The 12760-nt window shown below is 37.8% G+C and overlaps 1 protein-coding gene across 1 annotated transcript in view; it reads right to left on the minus strand.

The window, feature by feature from the left end:
* The window catches only part of LOC139737837 (uncharacterized), an 88043-nt gene extending 77868 nt beyond the window's left edge, over positions 1 to 10175 (minus strand). The window contains exon 1 of the mRNA XM_071648510.1: positions 10128 to 10175. The gene's annotated coding sequence lies outside the window, so the exon portion shown is untranslated. The remainder of the gene's footprint in view (positions 1 to 10127) is intronic.
* Between the last annotated feature and the right edge of the window lie 2585 nt (positions 10176 to 12760).

Here is a 12760-nt window from a genome sequence, read left to right on the forward strand (position 1 = left end):
CCATCCATAATGGATGGATATTAATGATGCAGGTAGTGGTTCACATCGTCCAATCATCATGTTCAATGGAGCAGAAAGTTATTATCATCCATGTACAGTTATAACTATCCCTGTGATGATCAAGATGATGATAGGAATGAGTATCTACATAGAGCAATATGCATTTGGTCGTCGAAAGTCAATCACTGAGACCGAGCCAGATTTAGAAAAGCATTAACAACACAAAGGCGCAAAAAATCCATGCTAATAGAACTCTCTTAATTAAAAAAAAAAGTGTGCGCAAGCTCGCGTGTGTATTTGTATTTGTATTTGTCATAAGCACTATACCTATAAGCATTTTTGGCTGCCATGCTCATTTTCAAATCGGCAAGCGAATGCCTGAGGCGGGCAAACGGCGCGTACAAACCATACCTATGCATACTACGCAGTATTATGCATCCAAAAGAGAGAGAGAAAAAAAAAAATCAGAGTGGGCTCTTCACGCATATAAGACGGGAAACGTGGCTCACACATTAATTCCTCGCAGTGCACCGTCTTCAGCAGTTCCCATGGCAACCACAGATAAGCTCCGTGGATTCAACCAGGGGCGCAAATCTCGAGTTACAGTACGTGCTGTTAGCAGTAATAGCATTGTCGAACAGCAAGATGTTACACGTTTTTGTGTTTGTTTGTTTGTTTGTTTGTTTGTTTGTTTGTTTGTTTGTTTTTGCTTTATTTCCTTTCCAGGCAACAGTCGGAAAAACAATCATGTGTCATTTTCAAGCATCTGTAGTCCTCGTGTTCCTCTCCAATATGGATAGGGCTGTGCATGCACGGCGTCCTGTCGTAACGAAATACGCAGGGTATCACAACGGGACTGGCGTATCATACTTAAAATAAACTGTAACTGTTTTTGTTTCTATCTGTTCCGCAAGTCTCGCCTCCGCTCTCTGCGCACATAATGTGTGAAGTGTGAAGACTATTATAGTGTGTTAACAACAGACAAAAGCAATGGGTGTGTTTAAACATGTGCAAACAATACAGATCCAGTGTTAAGTTTTTCTTTTGTGAATTAGACTATACACCTACACGCGGGGGGAAAAATTCAGAGACTCTAAATTGGAGAAGAAACAGTGTTATAAAAAATATATTCTGCAGCGAGTTCTAGCACAAGGACATTAATGGGGCAGTCACGCAAAAACGAATTGTGCATACAATGCACCTTCACATAGTGATAACATGCACTACTGGTATTGGATGCAACATGTCAAAAGACACGCCCAAAATCTAAGAAGCGCCGCAGTGCATCTCAAAGAGCTGTCATTTTCTCGAGCAGTAAAATGTGAAGGACAAAGCCCCCAGGCATTTCACCTTGAAAAACAAGACGAACGTGTACCTGTCAGATCCACTTAGCCATTTAGTCATTCCTTTTCAGACGAGTTAAACTTGATTGTGCTTCATTCGCCCACGCAGTAATAAATCGCTCCTGAAGAGTTATACCAAGTGTTTCAAGAATTGACCAAGTGGCGAATGACAAGCTTCACGACAGATAACCAGAAAAAGATAGCAATTTGATTGCCCTTTTTCTATTTTCTTATGTTTTTTTGTTTCATCCTCAATGTCACTTCTTCACCCCGCCCTCTATCTGCCCATCTCTATCTTTCTATTATCTTTATTTCTTTCTATTTTATCTTTCTCTCTCTCTCTCTCTCTCTCTCTCTCTCTCTCTCTCTCTCTCTATATATATATATATATATATATATATATATATATATATATCCTTATCTCTCTCTATCTCTAACTTTTGTAATACCTCTCTCGCTATCTTTATATATCTCTCTATCTTTATCTTTATCTCTGTCCCTCTTTATCTCCCTCTCTCTTTCTCTCTCTCTATCTTTATCTCTGTATCTCTCCCTACCGCTTAATATCGGTTTATGATAATCATCATACTTGTATCTGTCCTCATTTTGGATTGCAATCGTTCAAAATGAAATATTATGATTTTATTATGATTATTTTTCTCCCAACGTAAGATTTGTTATTACGAAATTATGTGTTACTTTTTTTTTGTCCATTATCTTTAAGAGTGCAGTTCAGGTATTTAAAAGCATGTAATGCAGCATTCGTATAAATAATGAAGAAAAGGACGTCAAAAGTTATTTGATATAAACAAGTAGACACTTGGGTAGTGACAATACAGCCTCACAAGCAATTTTAAGAGAGTATCAAAATAGCGAGGAATGTGTTTGCAAATGACATGCTCAAATGATATTTTGTCGGAAATGAAATAACTGAAATAACATGAAGATGGCTAATACAAATGATACACGCGTAAGGAAAGAACACAAAATGAAGGCCATATTATAAGACTGTTTTGAATCTCTCTGAAAGCATACTATCGCATTCGGTGTGCTTATGGCTCTTTTCTTCCGATCAAATCTCGGTCAAGGTTTGATGTATTCTCGAAAGAGATCCCATCAGATGAACATCGCTGCAAGCGCTGGGGGAAAGATGCCCATTTATCGAGAAATGGAGACAATTATTTGCATTTTAAGGAGTCGGTGCAGATTCAACTGAAAAGACACCGAGACATGCAAATAACTAATAATCATATAACATTTTTTTAAACATGGTATATAGTTTTGGTTGAGATGATGCTTTGGGTTTCCACTTTTTTGTGAGATAATGAGAAACTTCTTGAAGATGAAATATGAAAGACCATGATTCTAAGAGGATTTTTCCTCTTATATATATTTCATCACTTTATTGATATACAAATCGAACAAAGGAATACATAAATACAAAACATAAAAGCCCAGGACATAACTGGATGAACAGAATAAGCAGGGCATATACATAAATATCACACAATGTTACAGAAGATTTACGAACATAAATACACATAACTTTGACAGAATCCTACACATATTCAAAGTGTGAAAAATATTGTATAAGCAGGCAAAAGGATAAGAAATGAGACCAGAAAGATTAGGAGTAGAAAAAAAGGAAACATAGAAAGAAAAAAGGAGAAAAGTAAAATAGCATGAAGAAGAAGACGAAGAAGAAGAAGAAGAAAACTCGGCCAAGTGTAGTACATACATGATACACTTTTCTCTTGACGGCATTTAACATACCTATTGAATTTTAACAAACATTTGCATTATTTTATATTCCAGTGAGTCCTATATAATAAAGTGGGGCGATTCCGCATACATAAATTATTCACAATGAGACACGGTCATTCATTCCGCGCACATTAACATAACAATAACAATAAATTACATAAATTATTAATATCACATGAGACAACTCAGCCCCGGGGAACCGGAAAAACCCTGGAAAAGCCCAGACCCGGATGGGGACGCACCATTATTATAAACCTTTAATTTATATTCATATACATTAAAATATACATTATATATTAAAATATATATATATATATATAACTCTGTAGAATTTCATAAGTGGTTTCTTACTATCTCGCAAAAAGTTAAAAGTTCAATCCTCATCTCAACCAATACTATACCGTCACTTTATAGGGAGCTAGAAAATTAAAGTTCAATTGACTGTAGTTACCCACAAAAGAAGTGATCTGCATGGTAAAGAACAAAAAAAAATGAAACCCCCAAAGAAGAGAAAAAATGTCAAAGAACATCCAATATACTATCAACTATAGATGAATTCAACCATTTAGAAAAATCATAATTTACAAATATTACAAGACAGGTTATAATCTGGATCTGAAAAAAAAAACCACACAAATTATCATTAACCTGGTTCGGACGATTATCTGTGTTTAAACTTAATGAACATTTTTATAGTTTTAGGAAATTAGTATCGTTTAAAGCGGTTAGAGTCGAATAAAGAGATAGAAAAATTGGGCACAAGTGAGGGAGAATATGTTTAGGTGTGTTAGACCGTGCGTGCTTGCGTACAAGAGAATCATAGTATGTTTCTGTATAATGATAGAGTGGTATGTGTGTGTGTGACTGTGTGTGTGTGTGTGTGTGTGTGTGTGTGTGTGTGTGTGTGTGTGTGTGTGTGTGTGTGTGTGTGTGTTTGTGTGTGTGTGCCTAAAAGGGGGCGTTCTTGTCTGAAGAGTTAAAAAGAGATGGGGAGGGAGGGAGAGATGGGGATGGAGGAGTGGAGTGATATAATCTATCTTGACATTGACGACAAAAACCACTGCTGTAATCTACCCCCAAGCTGCAGCACAGTGAATCCGTTTCCTGTACATCTATAGGTGATTGCGCAGATGCCGCCATAGGACAAGCTTCAGAGACAAGCTCCGCTTAGTATACCCAGCCTAATTAACACACTGCACATAATTACTGCAGATAATAAGTTTGCGATGCAAACGTCTCATTGGATTGTTTGTGCCGCTCGTTTTGCAGCAGTCTTAAGAACGACGTGGAGACTTCAAAAGCATGCGGGAAACCTTCGCCAATGCCTTTTTAAAGATTTCCATTATACAGAGAGTGACGTCCTCTCTGCTATGGTGATATGTTACAAAATGTTCGAGCAGAGGGTAAAGACGACAGTATGGATTGCTACGCCCACAGCTGCATGCTGCGGCATACAATAACCATTAAGTAATACCGTTTATTAATCCATTGCTTATCAGTACTAGTCTATACTCGAATACTAACTGTTATTTTATGTTGCTACTCCTCATACTATACTGCTAATACTACTACAACTACTACTTTTACTACTTCTACTACTACTACTACTACTACTACTACTACTTCTAGTACTACTGCTGCTGCTGGTTCTACTTCTGCTATTAGGCCTACTAATACTGCGACTAAATATTATACATGGTTATGTATGTAATGAACTAAAGAAAACCACTCATCTAGTTATTGAAATCACGATACATTTCTCTGTCTCCCTCTCTGTCTCTCCCTCTATCTCTCTCTCTCTCTCTCTCTCTCTCCTCTTTCTTCTGTTCGTCCATCTCTAGTATATTCCTTAACTTGGGTTTCTTTCCATTATGTGCAAGTTTCCGATATGCTCAGTGTAACAGCATTCTACCTTTTTTTTCTCTCTCTCTCTTCTTTTTTTTCTTCTTCTTCTCACTCTCTGTATTTATGCGTCTTCATTGTCATTATTTCTGTACGCCCCAATTTCCCCCTTTTCTCCTTTTCTCTCCCTCCCCACCGATTTGTATTATTTTCTTCTTTTTATTCTTGCCCCGATCTCTATACATCCTGTCTCGCTCTATTTTCCCCTTCGCTCATTATCCGCGCACACACGTAAGGCTCATTCGTTCCGGGACGACGTTAATTAATCACCTATCTCCTTCGCTCGTGTTTAGCATGTATTCATTAGGGGGACACACAGTTCAATCTCGGCACGTTTCCGTGCCCCAAGCTCATCTAAAAACCATCACCCTATAATAACAGCTGGGAGAAAAAAAAAAGTTGACGTTCAAACGCCGGTCATCGAAACCCCTGACGCCATTAGAATCACAGAAATAGATTTAGGCAGGCGGAACAACCGATGTACGTGAAGACGACTTGCTAATGATATTACAAGTATCCTTACATTCGTAAAGTTGTCACTGCAAATGCCAAGACATTACAGCTGTATGGGTGGTATTCTTTTTCCTTCTCTTTTTCGTTATATCCTGTAGGTTTCTCAAATGGCATTTGACGGAGACAACATTGAACATGAGAGGTGTCTACAAAACATCAAGAGAAATTCCAATACAATGCATACAAGCACTCTCCCTCTCTCTCTCTCCCTCCTTTTCCCAAATTATCCCTCCCTCTCTCTCTATCTATCTCTCTGTCTTCATCTATTTCTCTCTCTGCCTCCTTTTTAGTCTCTTCTCTCTCTCTCTCTCGGTCTATATCTAATGATAATACGGTATCTGGAGTTGTTCATAGATCAATGAAACATGATAATCATTTTTTTTTTCAACAATGCTGATATGACTGTGTGTACTTGTAATTATTATTCTAAGGGAACAAGATATTGCTATTAAATATTTGCACCAAATCAGCTCCCCTATCTTTGATTGAATTTACAACGGTGATATATTATGATATTCACATTTTATATACGTTATACTGACATAAACTTGTGGTATTTTTTTTTTGTATTTCATATCTATAATATGATATCATTATACACATTTACATTTCTATAATGTTTCTCTTAAAAACCACGATGAGATATAAATACTTTAAGACATAAAGATAATAACAGCATATCATTTTAATGATAAAGTGACAATTCTCATACAGATAACATCAAAAGTAATGATGATAATGAGAATGATATGATAGTAAAAACTGCTAATTTCAAGTCAGATGGTAGAAAAGTGTGGCTATTCAAAGAAGTAAGTTGCAACAGGTTGGAAGGAATAGAGAAAAATGCCATTTCTGAGAGAACCTTGACGCATAATTTCAGCTCAACAATGCCTCTCTCCAGCTGAATGCAGCAGGCTTCATTTCCGGAACCCTCAGCAGAACGGGGGAGGGGGAGTGTAAGGGAAGGGTTAGAGTAATCTTCATACGAGAATGTCACGACCCGAACTACCATACGGTCATTGTACTTTAAACGGCTGATATTGTAATCCTCCTGTATAACACCATTGTGCTAACACTTTCGATTGCATTATGTTTAAATCAGTAAAACAGGAATGAACACGTACTAAAAATTACCTTCCAGTAATCTCCCTCTTCCCCCCCCCCCCCACAAAAAAAAAAAACCGACACACTTCCATTCTCAGAATTTCATTTCATTTTGTAAACCTTGAAATGGATGAAAAATTCTTCTTTTCAACATCGCGCTGAATATCGTCTTGCGGTATTATAAGCAGCTACAGGCATTTTTGTATTACTTCTTCTTCTTCTTCCTTTACGGGTGAGTATTATGGAAATGTCGGTGTGTCCGATGTTAATTGTATTAATTCAAGACCTGGCATCCATTCCAGGTTGCAAGATGATTAATTAAGAGTCTCAATACCCGTCAGCGCATATTTGATATCAACCGAAATTGTACTACCCTACAAATGAAACTGATAATTAAGCTTTGTAGGTTCCTTTGTTGCAATTTCAAGGACTTGAGGCAATTTGAATGCGACAAAGGCTACCCTTGGTATTTTGATTGGCACCCGTTGTAATCAAAATCTGGTGCATCTATATTGTTCTTGCCATTCGTACATCCAACATTGCGTGTAATTAGCCTCTGGCTTCTTCCATTAATTAGTTATTCACTTTGTTCCCTCCCTGTTCATTTTCATTTGATTTACTTTCTCGTATACCAATAAAGTTTTGTATATTAGACGGTGTGTGTAATATCAATATCTCCTCTTATTCCACTCAAGGACCTGGTCTGAAGCATCAAACGAGCTATGACGACTATTTATCAGATATTTCAGTAACTTAGTCTCTTTCATGTTCATTTGTCCCCAGTATACTCGGGCAAATGTCTATGGGAAGTGCGTGATGTAGCAAAATCACTCCGTCCTCAACGGGTTTAAGCATCGCACGCACTCACACACACACACACACACACACACACACAGCCACATGCATTATAAATCATACGTATTGGTCGTTGTTTGAAAGCGATCTATTAAAAGAAAGTAGTGATATCAGCAAGTTGTTCCCGATCCCGATAATTTAAAATCAAGTTCCACGTGTCGATTCCACGTGTCGATTTTTTTTTTTCCGGCATTAATGACGGACTTATTTTTTTGTGTGTTTGAACGGGATATTTTCGATATTTCCATGCCATGATAAGATTATCCATGAAATTATTATGATTTTTTCATCTTTCTATTCTAGGTGGACAACTACGGTAAAAAAAAAAGAATAATCAAAATACAATAATCCACCATAATGACTTCCATTTTATACTTCCCGAGATCAGGAATATATATGTTATTTTCATTATACGACCCGAAATCAACTATAATCTGTGATTTAGCAGTCACTCAAACATAAAAAAGAGTCATTTGCAATTCTGTTGTTAATACAATGTACATGTAATGATACGAAATCACGTGGACATGCACACTCCCGCACTTATACACGACCCACATACATCCGCCTGGACACACACACTCGCACACACTCACCATCTATCATTCTCTCTCAGTCCTCCGACCTTTTACTCTCTTCAATTTGTTCTCGCACTGTGTTTCACGTATCTAGAGTGACGTCACATTATAAATCGGCTTTAAAGAATAGCTTAAACAGCAAGTTTTAATCTGACATATCCTTTATTATTTATCGTCTCTTCCCTTTTTTCATTTTTTTTCTTCTTTCTTTTGACCATCAAACCTAAAAGCGCCATGAGTTCCTCTTTAATTGATTTTGTTTTCGTGTGTGCTACAGCTATTATGATTACTACAACTATATTAAAACAATACAATATAACTATTCATCATTTTATTACAAATATTTATATTCATTAGGGACGTCCTAAGCGTGCTCATTGTTATCATTATCCTTATATTTTCATTTATTAACAATTTGACAACAATCCTCTTTAGGATAATTGTACAGAGGTTTGATTAGATTCTAAGAAAATTAAAAGGTACAATTTTGACAAGTAAGAGATTTCATGACGACTGCTGTACATCAGTGACCAGGCAAGGTTTACTGAAATTCTCATGACTAGCAATATGCTCTTAAGGAATCGCTGATTTAAAGCTAGTTCGTCTGGTATTCCAACATCGTATTTAAGAACCCGAAGATGCACAGAATGACACTGTGTCGACTATACAGTCTCTATTTCACCATGTTAAGGTTGCAGTGCGGCTTCTTACTTGTCTTTTAAATCTACGTTTTATGCCTGTAATGAAAATACGTAAATTAAATTATGTTATGTCAATCATCATCATATACCTTCAGTATTACGTAGTGTCTACTCTATTTTTTTTCTCTCTCTCTCTCTCTCCCCATCTCTCAATATCATCGTATTTTTTCTCAATCGCCGTATCTCAATATTCTGATCTCTTCTAATGTCTGTCTGTCTGTCTGCCTGCCTGCCCGCCTCTGCCTGTCTCCCTCTCTCTCTCTCCCCCCCCCCCCTCTCTCTCTCTCTCTCTCTCTCTCTCTCTCTATATATATATATATATACAAATGTGTATCTTTCTCTTTCTCCCTCTATTTCTCTCTGGTAGCTATCGGTTTGCATCAAATACCTGTCTCTTACGCTTTATGTCAGCTCTCTCTTTCTATAATATATTTCTCTCGTAGAAAAATGATATACCGGTATATTGTTTCTACCTCTCTTCCATCTCTCTCTCTATCTCTCCTTCTCTCTCTCTCTCTTTCTCCCTCTACTTTTCTTTGATAGCTATCGGTTTGCATTAAATACCTGTCTTTTCTTCTCTATGCCAGCTCTCTCTTTCTATATATAACTCTCGTAGAAAAATAATACCTGTATATACCTCTCTTCTCTCTCTCTCTCTCTCTCTCTCTCTCCTTGAAATATTATCTCATACTCTCGACATCTGGTAGAGAGATGTTGTGCACATTTCCGTCATTCTCCTATTTGCACAAGGCAGCGATCACTATGGAGATTCTTTTATACATTCGCGTGCTCACCAGGAGCGATTGTATATGCAGTACCGTCGACGAGTCGGAGTCCATTCATGCAGCATTAATGCTCGCAGACATGTCACTTAAAGGAACACTCAGCAAACATTCCCTGGTTGTTCGCTGGGAAGATTTTAGTGAAGACAACGACAAAAACATACAGCGTTGTCGAAGTTTCTGTGTTTTTATTAGTCTTATTATAAAATATCTAGCGGGCTATAACAACTAAAGAAGGAAAATTGTATCAGTATAGTCAAGGTCTTGACATTAACTTTGATACCATGAGTGCATTTATATTTTTTTAACTCGATGAAGATTTTGCCATATTGCATACACCCTTAATTAAAAGAAAATTGTAAGAACACAAAGATATTAAAAAGACTGTCTGATTGTTCATTTAAGTCGTTCTTCATTTTGAATATCCATTATGCTGTCGCCGTAAAAAAAAGAAATAGTGAAATAAAGAATAAATCACTACAAGATGAACATGGCAGTTGTGAAGTATCTGCTGCGGTGAATTCAAAGCCATCTTAACGTCTTAGTGATGTACAGTCACAGCAACACATACACAGCGAGACTTACCCGGCTAGTAAGGCCGTACCGCCAATCTCCTCCAGCAGTTGGTCCCATTCTAGGTGCCCGTCTGGTGGCTGTAGTTCATCCATGCTGGGTGAGTGCTCGAACACCGCACAATCCATCCTAAACCGCACCGACGGATCTTGAAATAGTTCCCCCGCCTCGTTGCTTCAGCCGCCTTGGGCCCGCTACTACCGGTACTCGAAAGCGTCTACTGCAGCAGCTGCTCGCAGATTGAAGCCGCGAATCTGATCTCTGTAAAGTATGTTTTCCGGTTACGTTACTGGACCGTAAAACTTATTCACTCAAGACAGTGGCACGCAGAATGTCTAGTGGGCTCAAGAACACGTGAGGAACAAAATTGGGGAGCCAGACAGGTAGCATAGAATTAAGGTTCGCCGTAGAGAAAGTCACAAGAAACTTTCACACCCGTGCACCGCATAAGAAGTATTGCGTGTTATATGACGCACTCTCTTCTACCGCAGATATGAACGTACTACTGTAGCACAGCGTGTAGAATTAATGAATACATTTGCGCACGCAGTGTGCTGTAAGTATGATACACAGAATACTGTATATTCCACGTGAGAGGGCAATCGTGTGCACACTCGCTCTTTCAGATGGGCGAACAATCGGCTGATACCTATTTTAATAGCATTCATCTTTCTCTCCCCCCCCCCCCCCCTCCTCTCAGCTCTCTCACTTACTCTATCTCTCCTTCCATCGTCCCATCCCTCCTCTCCCTCTATCTTTTTGCAACTGTCTTCACTATTTCTCACTGTGATATAGTTTTGTATCTTGGTCGTACGTGGTCGCATTGCCAGTTGCGAAATAAACAGACGCCTGCCGATTGGAAATTTTAATCTAATAGTCACCTTTTATCTTGTAGCATTCGGAGCAAGAGTACTCAGTGTGTGTGTGTGTGTGTGTGTGTGTGTGTGTGATCATTTTACGGTTTGCTCGCTGCTCCGATCCTTATTAAAAGCCAACTACTTAAGTATTGTCTGTTTGTGTTTTTGTACTTTTTTTACCTGGGTGGAGGTTTAATTTGAGAGGAACCACACAACGTGGCTTGAATGATTGTTTCAGTTTCAGTTTCACGCTGTAAAAGCATCGGTGTTAGATTTAACACCATGGGTGTTAAATCTAACACCGATCAAACTTCAATAGAGGACCACAGCAACAGGTGTTGAAAATGTATTGTGACGGTGTTAAAAAGTGTTCGCCTGGCACTTCGTGGTGTTAATTTGACACTGTGGCTGGTGATATTTTTGACACTGCGCTAGAGTTAATTCAGTAATGACATCGCATGGTGTTAATTTGATATTGGTGGTGTTAATTTCAATGGTATAACACCCGTCTAGCTTCAATAGGGGACCACACCAACTGGTGTTACTGTGGTGTAAATGTGTTTAAACTGTTCTAAAGAAACTATTCAGAAAAAAAAAAATTAAATTTTGAAATGACACCCGGAGGGGTTAATCTGACACCATGAATGAGCACCGAAAATTTAACACCAGCTCGGTGTTTCATATTTAACACCGGACTTTTTGCAGTGCAGTTTCAGTATCAAAGTTTTATTTCTCCACTTGTACATAACAGAATACAAGTATAACAGTATCGAACATAATTATTGTTCACAGGTCATGAAAATATAAACAAAATTTCGCATTACTAATATATATTCATGAGAAATAATACATGAATATCATTACAGCTCTTTAAGTGTACAGGTGGAGGAGACCGTTATCAATAAGCAAAACGCTTGACATGGACAACGGCCTCTGAACATATGCCTTGTAACATTTTTTTTTTTAAATTTAACTAAAGGAAGGTGACGGACGTGATAATCCAGGGTATACCGACGAATAATGGGTTTTATGTATATATTAAGAATGCATGCATCCATTTCTATATTGGAATAATTCATACACTACTGTTTCTTTGAACGAAGACTACAGAAAATATCAACTTGCAGGAAAGGACGGTCGAAACGATTCCTCATCAATTTTGTACAGAGGGAAAACAGCTGTGAAAAACATTTCAGGGCACATCTTCACCAACCCCCCCCCCCCCCCCCCGGCCTCCTCCATCTCTCATACCTCTTTAGTGATCTCTTGGTTCCATTCGTATTCATCTTGTCGGTATTAAAAAAAAAAAAAATTTTGCAGCATGATTCAGGGACCGACCTTGTTCGTTTACCTCAAGTATTCCACTATACCGTATAACTTGAACTTGATCCAATCCCAACAGAATTACCAACCGTTATACGGGGTATGTTAATGGAGGGTATTAACGCAATTTTTTGCTGATGTACCTATAAATTTTGTGTAACCATTTTGTCTTTGTATGGTTTGTAATCATTCAATTATTGTTGTAAATGTTGAAAATGATTTTGATTTGTTATAATAAAAAAAAAGAATCGATACCAGCTTGAGATTAAGTGTAGTTACACAGGTGTGTAGAAAAGCAGTTATCCATCATGTCCATCCAAAATTATCGCCTAATTTCAAATTTATCCTATTTGAGTAAATTGCTTGAGATAAGTTGCTATTGACAACATTTTTATCTGCAAGATAATGAATTGTTTGATTCATTTCAATCTGCTCACAAGCCTGGTCATAGTGTAGAAACACTGT

Source organism: Diadema antillarum, unplaced genomic scaffold (genome assembly GCF_040938485.1).
Source record: "Diadema antillarum isolate AM-2024a unplaced genomic scaffold, OU_Dant_1.0 seq00000708_RagTag, whole genome shotgun sequence".
NCBI lineage: Eukaryota > Metazoa > Echinodermata > Echinoidea > Diadematoida > Diadematidae > Diadema > Diadema antillarum.